The 18,204-nt window shown below is 37.7% G+C and overlaps 1 protein-coding gene across 5 annotated transcripts in view; it reads left to right on the top strand.

Moving 5' to 3' along the window:
* TRAPPC9 (trafficking protein particle complex 9) overlaps positions 1-18,204 on the top strand; it is a 444,786-nt gene that overhangs the window by 185,502 nt on the left and 241,080 nt on the right. The gene's annotated exons all lie outside the window — the stretch shown is intronic.

The following is an 18,204-nucleotide window of genomic DNA, read 5'->3' as shown; positions in this document are numbered from 1 at the left end:
ATAATAATTAAAAATTATATAAAAATTATTAATTTAAATTTAATTATAAAAAAAAATTTAAAAGTGTAGCTGCAGGGGATGGGAGCATGCTTGAACCATCAGCTTTGAAATATTTAGATTCCTTAAATCAGACTTTAAAATCACAAGAGAGCAGGCTCAGTCCTTCATCTTTTGCAGGCCATGTAAACTCAGCTCAAAATCCCTAAATTTTTGTGTGAAGGAATCACTTTACTGGTGTTCAGAGCACACTTTTTGATGGTCTTGTTAGGTTGTTTTTGAAGGTCCACAAAGAGCAGCTCTCTCCCTTGTGACAGGGCATTCTGCCAAGTGTGGACCTGCTGCAGCCAAAACCAGGAAATTCTCAAGGCAGTCTGAGCCCCCATCACTGCCACTATTGCCACTATTTTTCTTCTCTGAGAAGTTTGAAGTGTGTTAAAGGAGCAGTTGGGCTGTGATGAGACTGATCTGGTTTCCATCAGGAGTTGGAGAGGAATCCATTAGCAGATCCACGTGGAGAAGTTTCCTGATGTAGCAGGATCAACATTGTGACCTCTGTGTTCTGGTAATGAGCCATTCTGTACTGCTCTGAAATGCTGAAAATTACTGGTTTCTGCCTTAATGCACCTCAAATATACCATCTTTATTCTACTTCAGTACATCATTTGTAAAGAGTGGAAAGGACATGCACCAGAGTTTGTTTGCAGTTAGTAAGTTTGAATAAGTGTTCTCCCAACACCAGCATAGTGGTTCACTGATGAGAACTGGATGGGTAAAACTCAGCAGAAGTTGACACAGAAGAACTGTAAAGAAATAGCTGTGGACCAGTGGCAGCACCTTCACTTTTGTCAGTAGTATTTTCCTCTTGGAAGCTCTTTGTAGAGCTTTATTTCTTTGCATCTGCTCCTTCTGACCTTGAGGGTGGGCAGCTTAAAGTTATTTTTAGATCTTTTGTGAGCGTATTTATGTGACACTGACTTTTTTAAATTTGAAAAGCCAACTAGCTTTTTATAGCATTGTTAAAGAGGCAGTGGTCATGGCTCAGTGGTTAAAATTGAATTCTATTTTGCACTTAAAAGCTGAGATTTATCCTTTTAAGCCTTGTGCTGGCTTAATGATTCAATGCAACTGTATGTTTGCTGGGAAGCAGCTTCTGGCTGTTTTGGTCTGGTTGTGTGGTTTTCTGCCTTAAAAAACCCAAACAGGTATAGTTTGTACTGTGTATCATCTTCATGCTATATTTGTAGACAGTTTTGAAAACCACTGCATTTTCAGGATAAAACCCAGGCCTCAACTTTACTAAAATAGCCCAAGGTTTAAATCAGCAATTTAAACCAGAAGAAAAAAAATAGATGCCCTAACTACCTGCACATTAATGATTAAGTTTTCAATAAGTTCACAATTGAAACTACCCAAAGACTGGTCTGTAAGGTACTGGTAGAGTGGCAGTTTCTCGGCAGCAATGACTTGCATTTTGTCTTTCTGTTTTAGGTTGTTTTTTTTTCCCAGATGGGATTGAGAGAAGCTTGTCTTGGAATCTCATAAAATACCTTGCTTCTTCTGCACACATTATTTGATCAAGGTCTAGGATCTGCAGGTATTTTTCTGTTAATGAAAACTGCCTGGGAAACAATCCTTTATAGCAACTACGTCAGTTCTCTTTGTGCAGTTGGCTTTTGACGCATTTTTGAGTTGTTAAAATAAATATAGATGGGCTTTGTTTTTTTTCCTCTTTCAGTGATTGCCCCATGTATGTTTTCTAACAGGGATGTGTTTCATCCTGGATGTCACCAAATGCTTCAACTTCTCCTTCTCAGTTAATTAATGCCCTCAAAATATGTGGGTATCTGCTGGAGGAGATTAATCTACCTGTGTCATTCTTAGCATGACATTGCAGCTGCATACATTTTCCTTGCTGTCTCTTCTAGAATATTTCTTTGCTTGTGTTCTGAGAGCTTTGACAAAAATATGTACAGGGGGTTTGAATTTGTGGGTGTTGACTTTGAAGCTGTTGGGCTTTGATGGTCTCGCTTGATCATTGATGTTTCATCTTTCCTTGGTTTCCTCTATTCAAATGAAAACAACAGAAGTCTCAGAACACCCAGTCTTGAGGAAGGTCTCAGTGTTCATGGGGAGAGGTGGTGCAGACCTCAGTAAAGCTGCATTTAGCAGCCCCAGCCAAGGAGGAATATTGTCCTCCTCAGCTTTGGTGGTGCCCATGAGCACTTCTGCCATGGATGCCCTACTGCAGCCTCTACTGCTCTTCAGTAATTCCAGGGAAATCTCAGTCTCTCCATGAAGCTTCCACAGAACTTCCCAAGAACACCTTCCAAGCCTTTTCTTGGCAACACAATTATGTTAACAGAAGTGTATCATCTCTCTGCATCCTTGAGATACCTGGAATTCATCCACAGCATTATTCCCTACATGCCTGTTGAGGCTGACGTGCTGAATTAAGGCAGATCTGTGTCACAGGTGGGTGCAGTGGGCACATCCTTTCTCAGAAGTGAGTTAAAGAGACAAAGCACTCTGCCAGTAAGAAATCCCATTGTTTAAGGAGCTGGAGAACAGAAAGATGCAGTTCCTTGTGCCTACTCAGGGCCTGTGAGGCTTGACATGGCTCTGTAAAAGCTGCCATGAGTTCTTTGACCTTGTGATGGAGCTCCTGCAGGGAACTTCAGCTTCACAAGGAGATTGTCCTTCTCCCTTGTCTGCCTTGGGGGCAGTTGTTGAAACACAGCAGGAATGGTGGAATCCCAGGTTTTCCAGGAACCATCCTCTTGGTCTCCTTCCCCCAGGTTAATGGGTATTTCAACACCAGTGAAGACAGCACTGGTGGACTTTGCTGGTGAGAACAACTGCTTTGCCTGCCAGTTTTTCCTCCATCCTTCTCAGGAAAAGGCTTGAAAGCTGGTTGGAAACACTACTCAGTGTCTTCCTCATAAGGTTGCCTCTCAACTTGAGAAGAACAGAGTTTTACAGCAGCTGTTTTGTGTGCAACAAAGAGGAAAAAAAAAGTACAGAGACTTTTTCTGAATTTCAGAAAATTGTGGTTCAAGTTAATTATTGTGACTGCGGTTGAAATAAAATTATATCCCTTCATGGGGGAAACTGATTTGTATTTATCTGTCTTCTGGGGCAGGGTGAGGGAAGGGCTGGTGTGCTTTTCATATTTTGCATGTTCTTGTGTAAATAGAATCAGTTTCTCATAGGTGAGGAGCCTTGTCTATACCAGGATCTGTAGCTGGATTCTCTGTAACTCTAAGGCTGCATATGGAGTTCTCTGGCCCAGTGGATATGGGCATCTCAGGTTAAGTGAAGGGGTTTTTTGTCATTACTTCAAACAGGTACAATGATTTCCAGAGATGATTGTGCAGCTGTTTCACTTACTGGAGGTAATTTGAGCCATGCTTTTTGTTTGATGATGAGTCATGGCCAGCATCTGCAAAAAGGAGCCTTTCATCTTCAGCCCTTACCCTGTTAAGGATTTTCTCTGGTTAGGAGACAGGGTCTGTGTTCCATGAAAGTGCTTTGGAGCTCTGGGCTCCATCGTGCCCCAGGTCCTGGCAGGTACTCAGAGTGTAAAGTGAAGGCAATCACATCACAAAACATCCTGATGTGCTTGAGCCATTTCTGGATTCCAAACAAAAGAGGTAACACTAACAATAATGTCCTTTACTTAATTTTCAGCACTGAACACACCTGGAATTTCATGTGTGTGGCATTCCAACCAAAGCTTGGATTCTGCTGTGGGTGCTTTACTGGCCCAGCCCAGCTCTCATTCACTGTCTGTGATTAATGATGGATGCTTTACCTCAGTTCCAGCTCTTACTGCAAACACCTTAGGAAGAATTCGTTGAAGCTGTACTAATTATATTCATATTATCATAAGTGTGTTTCCAGCAGCTGCTTGATATTTTGATTTATGAAAATGCCCTGAAGTTCCGGACGGAAGTGCATGGTCTGGGAGCTTCTCTGCACTTAACTGAGTGGTGAATTTGCCTCAAATCAGCCAGACAGGCACTGACAGCAGGAAAAGATGCAACTCCTCTCTTAATGGTGGTGGAGAGGCCAGAGAATGATTTAACACCCAGCTTGATGGAGTTGATGACAAACTCTGTAAGACCTGCAATACTGAGCTGATTTTTTCCCTTTATCTTATTTATTTATTTATTATTTATGTAATTCAGTTTGAACATTGAGAGAAGCTGGAGAGGGCCAGGGAATTACAATGTCATTTTTTGGGTCATTTTCCAGCAACATGTGGACGTGTCAGAGCTTGAGTGAGGTGTTGGTCGAGGTATTTGAGGTATTGGTGTTGGTTATAGGGCTGAGGCTAAGAAGGTGACTTAAATCAGAGGTGAATGTAAGCAGAACACAAACATTGAAGTGGACTTGGGCTTCTTAAAGAACTTCCTATTTCTGGTAAATAAATTTCCATATTTATAAATACTAAAAACAGGTTACCTACTGGGGTGCAGGAGTATGATATGGGGAGTCATTATAGCCTGGGCCATGTATAATCTACAGAACTTTTAATTGAATTCTAGTTCCTTGGCCAAATTTTATCCTTTGCATTTTCTCTTCTTTTGGGAATAACAGTGACTTTGGAAAAGTTTGTTATTGATAGTGATGAATAGAAATAAAGCATTGATAATCTGAGTGTGGGGATTAGAAGACTGGAAGGAAGGAATTAAATGATAAACAAAAGAAATTTGATTTGGAGTCAGTGATCCAATAAACTATAGGATAGTTTTTTACAATATAAGTACATACTAAACAAAGCGTTATTATGCCTCAAGTTAACTCAGTTTAATCAATGAGCATTTATGGGCAGGGCAAAGGTGTTGTCTAAAGATTTGTTGATATTTTGAAAAAGGTTTTGTGCTGCAAAATACCTTTTTAAATTATTAATAGATCTGAGATTTAGAATAGATGATTTCTCCACTGTAATAAAAAGGGCACATCAAAGCACAAAATGTTTTTGTACTTTCACATCATGAAATCTACATCTCTCCCTAAAGATGTCCAAAGAAAAGGTAATTTATTGTTGTAGAAAGGCTTATGACAATAAAATCATGAAACAATTAAAGTACTGACCCTTAGAGAAGTAATTTCATTATGAAGTCTACCAACCTTTGGAGGAAATGTGACTGAAACAATTCAGTGACATTGGTAGAATGGGTAAATATTTCACCATTTTTAAGTCCATGCACTTGGAAATCTTTAGGGCTTGATAGGTTTTTTTTCCTCTACATACATATTTGATACCCATTATTGTTACAAGCGTTGTCTTTTTAGCTGCTTAATCAGATCTTACTGTTGTGGATCCTGACATGAATGTAACAACTCTGTTTCATTTTCCCACCTGAATTCAGTTTAGATTTATTCCCAGGCATTACATGCTATATTGTATATTATTTATTGTCCACTGGAGGGAAAAGCACAGTATGTATGTAAAATGAAATCAAAGGTGAACGTTAAGAAATTCCAAACCATTAATTTTAAGGTAGAAGAGCATAAGGCATCAAAATGGAAGTTGTGAGTGAACTCCTATTTTTCATTTGATTCTAGACTCATTAAGTAGTAAACTTGGAAAGGAAAATTTGTGGTAAGTCATTGAGATGTTTTTGAAAATATCAGTAATAATAATACATAAAACACTAAACTGTTCTGTGCTCTTTAAATAATGCTCTAACCTGCTTCTTATTAATGTGTTTTGTGTTACTCATGAGCAGACTTTACCCCATTTCTATCTACAGCAACTCTGCCAAGCCCACCAATGTCAGGCTCAATAAATCTACATCACACTTCACCAATATTTCATTTTCCCCTCCTGATACATTGATGGAAAGCATCTCTTAAGATGGGCATCACTAGCAGCTTATTTCAAGCTGTCACTTATTTTCTTTCTGAATCACAAGGACTTAAATAGGATGGGACTTTAGAACATTCAGTCATGATCTCCAATATGAAACAGAGAATTTTATGAGTGTAAGCTATGGGGTGATTAGTGACTGCTGATTACATGGTGACAGCAGGCAATAAATACATGTATGCAGGCTCTAATGATGGAATTTGAATTTACAAGAGGAATATTTTTATGTCAGTGCTCATTGTTTCTGGGGCTGTTCCATGTGAGTTCAGAGCAGCTTCTTTGTTGTGTTCTCTCTTGTATTTTGACGTTGTGTCTCTCTTTCTGGGAAGAACCATCCATCTGTAAATTGAAGGAGAGCTTCTTGCCATTTATCTGGCATTATCTGAGAGGCTGTGCAGGCTGGACTCCTGTACAGTGATATTTGCAAGCACATGGTGACATTAGACAGTGGGTTATGTCTGTACTACTTGTCCTCAGAACAGGCTCACCAAAACAAGCCCTGGTTTTTGTCTTTCTCGTGGTCTCTTGCTTTTCTCACTACTGCTGTCAGCTACACTAACTCATTTATATTTGATCCCTTGTGCACAGGAACTGGTTTATGCAAGTAATTACCATTTAAAAATATCTATAATTTTTAAAAGCTGTTTGTTCTTTTCATATAAATGGGTTAATTTTTTCCTAAGGCAATTTAAGCCATGTGTTTTTTTCATTTTCTGCATTTCCATGCTATTCAATAAAGAAAGTAAATCACTTTGTTTCCTTTCCATGTCTCAATTTTAATGTGTATATGTATGACATAAACAATAAGCTGATTTTTCCAATATTGAAGTAATGGTAGTGATTCAACCAGGGTTTCTCAGCCTACCTGGCAAATGTCTTCCTATAGGATAAGAACTTTCTTTAGATAGAAAGTCACAAATTTACCATTGAAACTGTATTATCTAAGAAACATAACAAAAAAGAGACAGATAAAAAGTGACTTATTGGGAATTACTGGGAGGAAAATACCAGTTTGGCTTAGGGTACAGAGGTTGTAAAAATGTTTGCCTCCCTTGGTTGCCGGACAATCACAGAATTGATTTAATTCCAAAAGGCAGTTTGTGCTTAGAGCTGTCAATCCATTTCTGATATTCTGATTATCATCTAGATGAACAATTAATGGTTTAACTAAATGATGCTGTTCTCAAAATGGGGTGCTGATGGCTTTTTACCTGGTTTAGCCAATTTCCAGAAAGGAAAGGCGTGGAAAAGCACCATGGGCAGAGGTAAATGCTGCGTCTCCTCTTCCTCCTCTGCTCCTGTAGTCCGGGACAGTCCATTGTATCTGCTTTTTGGAATTTATTTCCAGGCCAGCCTGAGCTCCAGCTCCAGGGGCTGTGCAGTGGCACAAGGAGGAGGCTGAGCTGGTGCCTACGAACAGATTTTGGCCTCAGTGCTGAGAATGGCAAGAGGCAAAGAACACAAACCTTGGAGGTCAGAATCGTTCACACTGCACTTTTTTTCTTCCCCACTGCATTGTTCCTTTTGATGATTGTGATGATTACAAGCCAAATTATCCCCAGTTGTTGTCACTCTCATTTGGCAGCTATGGTGGTGGTTTGACCTGGTGGTTTCCTGGGTTCTGGGGATCTCTGTAAGAGAACAGTCACCCTGAAAAAATATGTGTACATATTGAGCTGAAGGATATTACAGCTAAATAAAGTGAAGGAAACTACTTTTTATGATTTTGTTCTCAATTATACATCATTAAAGTCTTGTATATTTAGGAGGGAATGCTGCTGTTTAGGCAGTTTCCTACCACCTGGAAGTAACTTGATTTATGGTCAAGAAAAGTGCTCTTTTTAGCAATATCCAAACTCCTAATGTACTATTTTAGTGACTTGTCCTACTATGTGTCATGTGCTGATTAAAGTCGAGTTTTGTCCTTTTTGGGAATGATTCTAATGTAGTCTAGTCAAAGAATTTAATTTAATTACATGTGTAATACAACTTTCTGCCTTTTACTTAATTGGTCTCGCCTACGTTGTTTCTGCCTATTAGATGACAATTTAGCAATTTCCAATTTGTATATCCCTGAGGGAGGCTCAATGGGAATAAACGGGAGTAAAAAAATCTCTGCAGCTTTATTCCTCAATTTACTTGCTTGATGGCTTCTCTTTTGTAGTTGTATGGAAGAAGAGGAATGGAGAATAGTAAGTAATGAAAGAAAATCTTTTGTGTGAAAGGCTTATATTGAGAACAAAGCAGATCGTGTAATCTTTGTGTATTTACAGCATTATTTGCTTAGCATAGGATATATTCACACAATTTTAATAATAATGTACTTTCAGTTTTAATTTAACCCTCTAATCCATTTATAACTGTTTAATTGAGTAACTCAGGGCAAATCAGTGCGTCAGAACCATGGCGACTTCTCAGCTGTGGATGGGGAGGTTTAAAAAACTGCTCAACAATTTTGGGGTACAATTTTTCTAGTAGTTGTATAGTCTAGTATTCTTTTGGGATAATCTGGGTCTGGAATTTCTGTGTTAAATTGCTCTTTGTAGATGGAAAAGAAAAAAAAATAATTTTTCTTTGAACTGTCAAATTGGCCCAAAGCTCTGTGTACATTAATGTCTGTGCCCTCTGTGTTTTGGGGGTTCTGTCTTCTTTACAGGAACTGGGAGCCTGATGGAACAGCATGGTTTTTAAGAAAAATCATGTTGGTGATCTATATAAAAATGAATTTCAACTCTTTCATAAGCTGGAAGTGAAACTATGATAATTTTGCCATTCTTTAAATGTAGAGAATAAATCCAATTCCTAAATAGGAATCTAGTTTAAAATAGATTCCTAAATCTAGATGTGCCTGTGTTTTTTATAGTCAGAAAAATCTAGTCAATGAGTGAAAAGTAGATGTAATTTTCATAAAAGAGATGTCAAAGCTCTGTTTTCTATTTCAATATCTTTGAATTTTACCTCACAATTTCCCTTCTTTTCTAAAGGAAAATTTGTCTGGCAGATGTTTAGATACCGTCATCTTCTGGACTTTTATTATATGTAAAAGAATATTACAAGTAAACAGAGAATAACAGAATCTTGATTAAAATTGTTTCTCAGTTCATAAAATTTAGATTTAGGTGAATGAAGACTTTTAAAATTTCTCTGTTAAATATAAATGCTGAAAAACCCACCTTCAATATTTAAATATTTTAAAACATTGCCAAAACTTCTAAATAATACTATGTTAATGGTTTACTTGAAATAATCCCTTCTCAGTTTATGAAGCATTACAAAGATTATAAAATCTTCATATTTTTAAAGCTAGACATTTCTAAAGCATTATTTCAAGTAGATATGAATGAAATATTTAACTGAAAAATGATATCACTCCTTAATCATGTTACTGTATTCCTCATTTTAAGAAGAATACTTTCTCTTAAAAATCATGAAAATTCTGAAGAAGTTTAGTAGCAGACTTCAAATGGTACCTTCAGTGTAAACTTGTAATGGAAAGGTCATATTTTGGGAGTTTTGTTTTAAATTGTTTCACAGCTGGAGGCTTTTTGCTTGACATGATAAGAAAGAGTGCTCGGATAAATAGATTGTTGAAACCAAGGTGTCTGTCTCAGACACCATTAGCTGACTGCCCATAACTTGTGGTATTTCTAGTTTCTTTTCTCTCACTTCCTCCAAATGTAGTGAAGAAATCCATATAAGAATAAGAGATATGTGTATATGAAGTTGATAAGAAAAGTTGCTTTATAAGTGGCACCAAAAATCCTGGGTTTACCGCTGAGATCCTTTACACAGCTGCATCTTCTGTGAAAGCTTCCCAAGCATGACTCTGCTGACAGTGAAATTTCCCTGTTTAAAATTTAGACTACTATGTTCTGACTTATTTCTGAACCACAGGAAGCAGGAGTAAAAATCCCCTTGATCTCATTTGACTTTAGTGGGTTTGTTTAATTTGCTTTAGTTCTTTGAAGATGGGTTGGTCACTGCCTGGACATCAGGCCACGTGTGAGCAGAATCCATTGTCCATTTATAATGTGGTCTCTGCCCCCCTAATTGACCAAGGGAGGGTAATGTGGCAGGAAACTGCTCCTAAATGAGTATCATTTCATCACAATAATTAAATAAATACTGAATTTCTAGCTGTGGTGTTCAGATCTGAGTCTGGTGGACATTGCTGCCCTTTCCCAGAGGTGCTCAAGCTCAAGACTCACTGAATAGGAGGGCACCTGGCAGGGCAGTTATTTGGGATGGTGATTTCCACATGGGGAGCTTGGGCTAAAATTACAAGGTTTTATTAGGTATTTAATATAAATAAATAAACATTTATTTAAATAAAATATTTTTTATTTATTATTAGGTCAAATTTTACAGCTGTACTCATTTTCTGATAAACTGGTAAAGCTCATCATACAACCAACACAACTCAGCAGTATGTGGGGCAAAGTGTGTGAAGGTAAATCAATATAAATGTGATGAGATGAAAGTGAAGGCAACCCCAGCTCTGCATTTGGCTGAAGCTGGACCCAAGGCTGCCAAAGGCTGAGTATAATGAGCAGCAGCAGCAGTAGAAGCAGCACCTTGCTTTATTACCCATTATTGTCTTCAGTTTAAAACCATTTTCCCTTGTTCTATCACTACAAGTCCTGATGAAAAATCTGTCCCAAACTTTCTTATAACCCTCTTTTAAGTACTGAAAGGTTGCTTTGAGGTCTCCCAAGTGCATTTTCCTCTCTAGGGTGAACAATCCCTGCTGGTTTGTTTTCTGAGAATAGCTTGCTTCCGAGCGTGCTTCTAAACACATACAGGTGTCATTGCTGGTGAAAGCATTCTAATATATACAGTGATTTTTTTGGAAAATAAAAAAATAAGTTTAGGTGAAATTGTGTGTGGGTGAGTGAGATGTGTATAGTTTCTGTTATTAGTGCTGAGCAGGTGACTGCTATGGAACCTGTGACACACGCTTACTGTGAGCTAAGATTTCTGGAGCATGATTAAAGCTTTTGTGCTCCCACTCTTGTCTGTGAACATTTATTCCTGTCACTGGTTAAAGAATAGGTTGAACTCATGGACCACATTGCTTTGTTGAGAGATGTTCTCTGCTGTTCTGGTCTGTTCTGCTTTGGTTTCCTAAACTGAAGATGTCCTGACTGCTCCCCCAGCTTTGCTCTTTGGCAGAGATTCTGGATTTCCTTTTTTAAGTATGGCATCACACACAAAGCTTGCACCTGGGACTTGAGAATCTGTAATAAAATCTGTGCAATTCCTAGAGGTGAAAAGAATCAGTGTGGCCAAATAAACATTTTAAAGTCAATGGTCTGGGTTAGCTTGACATAAAAGACTCTTCAAAGGACTCAGCAAAGAGTCTCTGCTCCTGGAATGCTCTGAACAGAAGGTGTGAAGGTTGCTAGTCTGATAAAATTGTATGGGTTATACTGGGAAAACAGTGGCTTGGAAAAGTATTTGTTTATTACACTAAATCATCTTGAGTTGAACTTTTGCTGCAGTGCTCTGGGAAAAGGGAAAATGTTACCTTTGTGTATAAAAAGAGAAGACAAGCAAGTAGATGGTAAATTAATAATTCATTATGAATGTAAAGTCTAATTGTATCTTGAAGTGACAGTCCATGGCAAAATGTGTACTCTTGCACACTGAGCATTCATGCATCCTGTGCTCCTACCCAAAAAAAGTTTGAATCACCTCCTTTGTGAAAAACCTCCATTTTTCCTTACGTTGTATGTAAAGCTCTGTATCTTTGCATTTTTCCTTGAGCAGTCACTGAGACAGACTCTTCTTGTGAATAATTTCCCAGATGTACCGGCCATCCTGTGGGGTTTTGCCCCCTAGTTTGGTTTTTGAGTAGGATCTCAGCATCTCCTCTGAAGTAACCTTCCAGTTGTGTGCCACATGTCACACTCATATTCCTTTAAAAGAGGAACACTGGGAATTTGGGAATTTTTCTTTTTTCTTGTAGGCAAAAGTGAATCGATGCTCCAGGTTTATCATGTACAGGTGGTTGTGAGATCCCTCTGAGTGTTTTGGGGTCCTACACACACCCAACTCTGCTCCTTTGAATCATCCTGCAGGGCTCTGGAACCTGCAAAAACCATCAGTGCTGGGTCAGGACAGAGCCCAGGCTGGGAAATGATCCAGGGGTGATCCATGACCAGCATTTTTGGTTGCTTTGGGACATTCCAGGAGCAGAGCCATTTGGTGGCTTTGTCCTCAATGCTCAGTGTGAGCAGATTCAGAATGAAAATCAGCTTTGCACCAGGTGAACACCTGACTCCTTCTTTCTCCTTCTCTTGAGACTCCCTGGTAAAGATGCTCTGAACAGAAGTACTGACCTCATCCCAGTCTTATTTTTACTGTTTATATTTTGGGGTGTGCAATCTTCTCAGTCTTTTCCCAAGGAGATTCAGACAGCTGGAGTGATAACTAGGCATGACTATAGAATTGAGGTTTTTTTGGGCTTGTTTGTTATATCTGGAACAAAATTCCATGTTTTAAATTTGCATATGTTTTCTTCTGAGCTTTCTGCCATATGAGACAATAATGAATTACAGAAATGAGCAGCTGAATATGAACTTATATATTTTGACATTTATTTCTCTGATTATTAGTATTCCACTGAGAGAGAGGATGGAAGTACAGTATGGCATTATTTTGGAAAATGAGAATTTTGAAATCCTTGTATAGTTCATCTGTGATAAGTGGAGGATATTTAACTCAATATTTTTATACTTAGGCTTTTCCAAATTTCCTAATGAAAGGCTATAGATTAATGGTCTTTTATGCCCCCCATGGAAATTGGTGTATTCATAAAGCAGGCTATAGCCATAATTATTATTATTTTAAATTTCCTATTTCTTTAGGTAGTTAACAGCTTTGCTGCATGGTGATTGCCATGGGAGTTCAAATTATTTAAATGGGCAAGTGAGAAAAGAGGCAAGTTGAAGTTAATTGTTCTGCCTCTTCATTTGCAGTTTATGGTTTCCAGATTTGGATTTAGGAATTAAGAAACTATATGCCCAGCACGCATAGTATAATCACATTTAAGCAGAAGATTTATGTAGCCAACTATCTCTTAGCACTGCTCCATTTTCAAATATTACATTATATCCAGTGAAACAATTCTTTCCTGGTTTAACTTTTTATCGTCTGAAATGTTATTGCTCAGATAAGTCTAAGCTGTTGAATATTGCGGACTTAGCACTATAGTTTCACTTTTATCTCCTCTTCAATTATTTAAAATAAATAATTAAGTTCTAAATGCAAATTTTTAAATTTAATTGACCTTTCTCAAGATTAATGGAAAAATTTATCTTGTGCTCTGCACGGTTCAGATATTAAAGCCATCATTTTTTTTTCTGCAGTCAGTTTTAGGCCAGGAGGAGAGATCATTACTTGTGGGTCACTTGAGCTACTGAATTTTACAGTTGTATTTTATAGTAGTGAATGAAATACAGATTGTACTTCTAAATCTGTGAAGTAATTACAAGTAAACACAAGGTATATGTTAATTTGCATTACTTTACATTATTATTTCCAGCCAATGATACATAAGTATTCTCTTCTCAAAGGAGATTTGATTCTTGAAGTACTCTTTGCCTGTAAATTATTATATACTGGGGCATCACTTCTAGTTTGGTATCAATTGCAGGACTTGTATTTAGGGTGGAATTGTGTGTACCTGAAACATGATGTTCTATATTAAAGGTGAGATTGCACAATGAAAGTATCAGAGTTTTAAAAGGAAACTTGCCTTATGCATTTCTTTTTCCTCTTGAATGTGAGAACAAGTGTATCATCCTCACTTCAAATTTCCCTGAAATTTAAAATCATTGAGTCTATAGGGGCTCTTAATGCACATAAGCATTCTGCATAAGTGGCAGTAACATGGTCTGGCACAGTGTCCCTACTGTCTACTTTATATAAGAAAGGAGGATGAACAGGAAGCATAATATTGAATAAAGTCTCCAACTGCCTCCTGTCAGCTTCATTTTGGAAGCAGCTTGCAAACTCATCTGTGGATGATAGTATTTAAATAGGTAGTTAGCCATGAAGAAGAGTTTTTGAGTTCCTGTTATATTGTTTCTTCCTAAGGATAATTAAATAAAGACTATCTCTATATTTTATTCTTCCAAGCTAAGCAGCAGTGTTTTATTTACTTAATGAAAGATGAAATCTACTTATGTTGACCAGATTGCTGCTTTTCTTTTAATACCATGCCTGCTCTTAACCTCGTTTTATTTTGAGAGTATCACATAATTAATTTCACTTTCTAGATTTATACTCTTAGAAGAGGACATGGAAAGATCTGAGGTGCGTCACTGGTGGATGGGATGTGCCTGGGAGCTGCCCACTGTCCTGCCAGTAGCAAAGGCAGGAGTTTACAGCACCCCAGTGATGCTCCCTCACTCAATTTCTCACCTATTAATTTTCTCTGACGGTTGCCAATTCTGTGAAGCTGCTTGATTTTAACTGGCCCTGTTTTGGGAAAGGGGGATTTGGAAGGCACTGGCTGGGGAGCAGTCGTGATGTCATTTGCAGGAAGTTATTTTCCTCCCTGCAAATCCTTTCTGCTGAGCCTTCTGTTGTCAGGGCAGGGTAGGATTTCCAGTAAGGTTGCAACTGTTTTTATGAGAAGAGGTGAAATGATCTGTCCAGTGCCTTTATCAGCTCTGCACTGTGACTTTAATAGGACTTTAGGTGATTGTCATTGAGATGTTGGCTGTGCCATCAGAAGGTTTGTCACTTTTTTCCCTGTAAGCCATCCTGATAGATGACGTGAGATGATACTGTTCAGACACATCATCAGCATTGCCAATGAGCTGACCTTCTCCTCTTCATCCTTTTAATTTGTATTTGAATAATTTGCATCCCTGTAACAATGCTCAGCTGTCTGAGGAGCTGTCACAACGGCTTGGGCTGGTTTCGTGACAAAACCCAGTAGTTTCAAAACACAATTGTTTCATTATTCATGAAAACTGTTGTTGCTTTATTCCTCCTCCTGCTCAGACAAGTTTGGCCAGAGAGAAACAAAATCTGATTTGCATTTGCAGGATTGGTGTTTTTTTTATTATTATTTTTTTTAAATAATGCAGTGTTTTTATACAAATGTCTCATTATTTATTGAAAACTCATCTAGTAGGAAATTTGGATAGCTCCCCATGAGGCAAAGAAGTTGAAATGGAATTCTAGTCCCTTTTCCTGGAACAAATTTATTTCTAAACTTTTGAGTTTTAAGATCTTCTCTGTTTTCCCTGATACGTAATTACTGTGAAGGGCAAGGAACAGGTGCCCTTGCACAATGTGAGCCATCATTATCCTGGCTGTTTGCAACAAATTGAATGTCTGCTTCAGACTGAATTGTCTATTTTTACCTTTTTCTATATAGATTCCATAGATTCTTGTATATCACAACAAGCAAGGACAAATTTGGGGAGAAATGCAGAGAGCTCTTGACAGGAAACAGGTCGCAAAGTAACTGCAGAAGACAGAAGAGAATGACTTTTTTTGGCTAAAATACATTTCAGTCTCTTTATTCTGATTCACAGCCCAGTGACAAAGTTGGTGATGTTCAAAAGGTTGCCTTTCACTGCCCTCTCCTTCTTCAGGGTGAGGTCTATGTGATCTCTAGAGATCACTTAAAAGTTAAAAAATATCCTTTTTTTTCAGTTGCTGATTGTAATTCATTGTCCAGTTTATCCATTTTCTCATTCCATCATCTGGCTCTGGGAATTGTTTGTCCACTCATTAACACTTCCCTGGTGAAATGCATCTCTTGAGGTGGGAGAAATCTTCATATCTAAAAAGAAAGTGAAGAATCTGGGTTTGAGTAGGGGTACTTTTCTCAGGATGAATGACTGATTTAGGTTATGGCATTTATTTTTTGTTTTGATTCTTGTGCAAAGTCTTCTCGTGTACTACATGTTCCATAGGCTGAGGAAAAAATACTGAAGCAACGTTACAGATAAAAAATGCAGAGACAAAACTTGAAATGAATATTTTTAGCACAAGAGGAAGCAGAATACAGATGATAAAAGACAGATATATTTAAGAAAAAGAGCAAGAATTTAGTTCTGTTCTGCTTTACTTTGAAAGGAACTATAGTCTTGAAACATTTTATTTTATTTCTGTTTATTGCTTTTGTAGATCCTACCTAGAGTTGTGTTCATAGTACTGCTTTGTGGGATGTTTTTCTCTCTGTAGTTCTCTTTTACTCAGACTCTTCACTTTCTAGCTGGCAAGTGTGTTGTTGGGGGTGTTTTTGTAGCTTCTCATGTGACATGAGGTGCCACTGTGCTAAATACAGTATAAACATTATAAATAAAACCATGGTTAGAAGATTTGAAAACTTAGTAGAGTTTCTGAGTACTGAGAGCCCTGTTTACTAAAGCTTTCCATAACTTAGAGTTTAATAAAAGTTACTTGAAGCAGAGATGCACAATGAACAGTTAAGAGCAATCTAGGCTGTATTGCTAAAGCTGATGTGGATTTATTGGAGGCTGTTGGGGTACAAAGTGCTTACATGCATATTTAATTTCCAGACAAAAATTACCATATTTCCAGCAACAATCTTTCAACAGAGGAATGCAACCTGAATCCTGCAGTTGCATATTAAATACTGTTAGGCAAGAATATTTTTCTCAAATATCAATCACTTAGAAAAGTGCAACACTAATTAGATGGGAGCTATTTTCTTGGTCCCTTTGGAGATGGATTTTAAATACTTCTGACTGTCCAGGAGCAGAGACAATTTGTTAAAATATGGCTATAGGAAACAAACTATATTTCTGTGAGAATATAAGCATTATTGTGTATATCATAGAAATCAAGTACTGGGTTTACATCTGCTCACGTACCACAGAGGGGTGGAGTGATCTCAGAAACAAAGACTATGAAATTCAAAATATTCCAGTTGTGCATTGCCTGTGCTAAATCCAGGAAGCCTTTGCAGAATCAAATCATACTTCAATGCCAGTAAGAATTGATGTTGTTAGTCATAGTTTCAGGCCTGGTAATTTTTTTTCAGAATCCACTCTTCAGATTGTATCTGGGTGTTTTTCATTATGGTCTTTATTTCTGGCTTGATTCTGGCAGTTACTGTGATCCACTTTTATAACTCATGTTTAGGTTTTGAATATGCCCAGCGCTTGATGGACTGTGCATGCAAATGAAGAACTTCTAATGATCTCTTTCTGCATTAAAAATAGCCAAAACAACCCCCCACCTTAGAGAGGAACAGATTAATTCCTCCGCCTTTGGGATGTGAGGATCAGCAAAGATGCAGGCTGCAGAAGTGGGAGCTTGCAGAAACCTTTGCTGGAGTGCTGCATTTGAACTTTTTTGTCATGAAATCACAGAATGCTTTGGGTTGGAAGAGACCTTAAAGGCCATTTAGTTCCACCCTCCTGCTGTGGACATGGACACCTTCCACTAGAATGGTGAAGGGGGAACTTCAAAAACTTCTCCTCAGATGTCAGTTTTTGCTCAGTGTTGATGAGAACTATTTGAATTCATCTTCCCACTGCAAACTTCACAAACTCCAGATGATTCATTGTAATTGACATCTATTTTCATCCAGTTTCTTTAAATTAATGTAAATTATAGAAAATATTTTCTGGTCTGGATGGATTTCCAAATTCTTTCTTGTTGACATTTGCTACTGGTGATTTCCTTTTGATAACTCATAGAATATGTTTCCTTCTTTATATGAAGAAATAGATAAAAGGATGATAGTAATCCTATGTTTTTGTGAAATGCCCTTCCCAGACTGCTTCTCAGTTTGTAGTTGCATTTCATCCTGAATGGTTTTCAAAGCTGTTGCTTGGTCTCCTTAAGTGCAAAGTCATCTCAAGAGCAATATATTTTAATTCTTCCCTAATTATTTTTCTATTTCAGACAATTCAGGAAATTAAAGCTGTTTTGGCAGCATAGTATATTAGATCTTCCATAACCACATTTCATGTGATGTGAGCTGGTCTAAATTCCCTTTTATATTAGATTAGTGATTCTAATTTAACATATCAGTATTTAGTATGCATTATAGTGTACTATATTTAATTTGATTACCTTTTATGCCTTACCGTACATTTAATAAAGCAATTATTTAACCATTTGCTACTAATGAATTTTACTGTGATATTGAAATTAATATGGTCTGTAACTCATGAAGATGCACAAAACAGGAGAGAAAGTCAAGGGCCACATTAAGGCCCTACTTCTGTGCTTATTTTGTTTTTCCTTCCTGAGTTTTGCAAGGAAAAGTGAGGAAGTTGCCTTGTGAAACCAATGAACTCCGCAAGTGTGTTACAGTTCACTTCAGGAGA

This window comes from Parus major, chromosome 2 (genome assembly GCF_001522545.3).
Source record: "Parus major isolate Abel chromosome 2, Parus_major1.1, whole genome shotgun sequence".
Lineage (NCBI taxonomy): Eukaryota > Metazoa > Chordata > Aves > Passeriformes > Paridae > Parus > Parus major.
The sequence above is the reverse complement of the archived record's forward strand: the minus strand, read 5'-3'. Positions and strand labels throughout refer to the sequence as shown.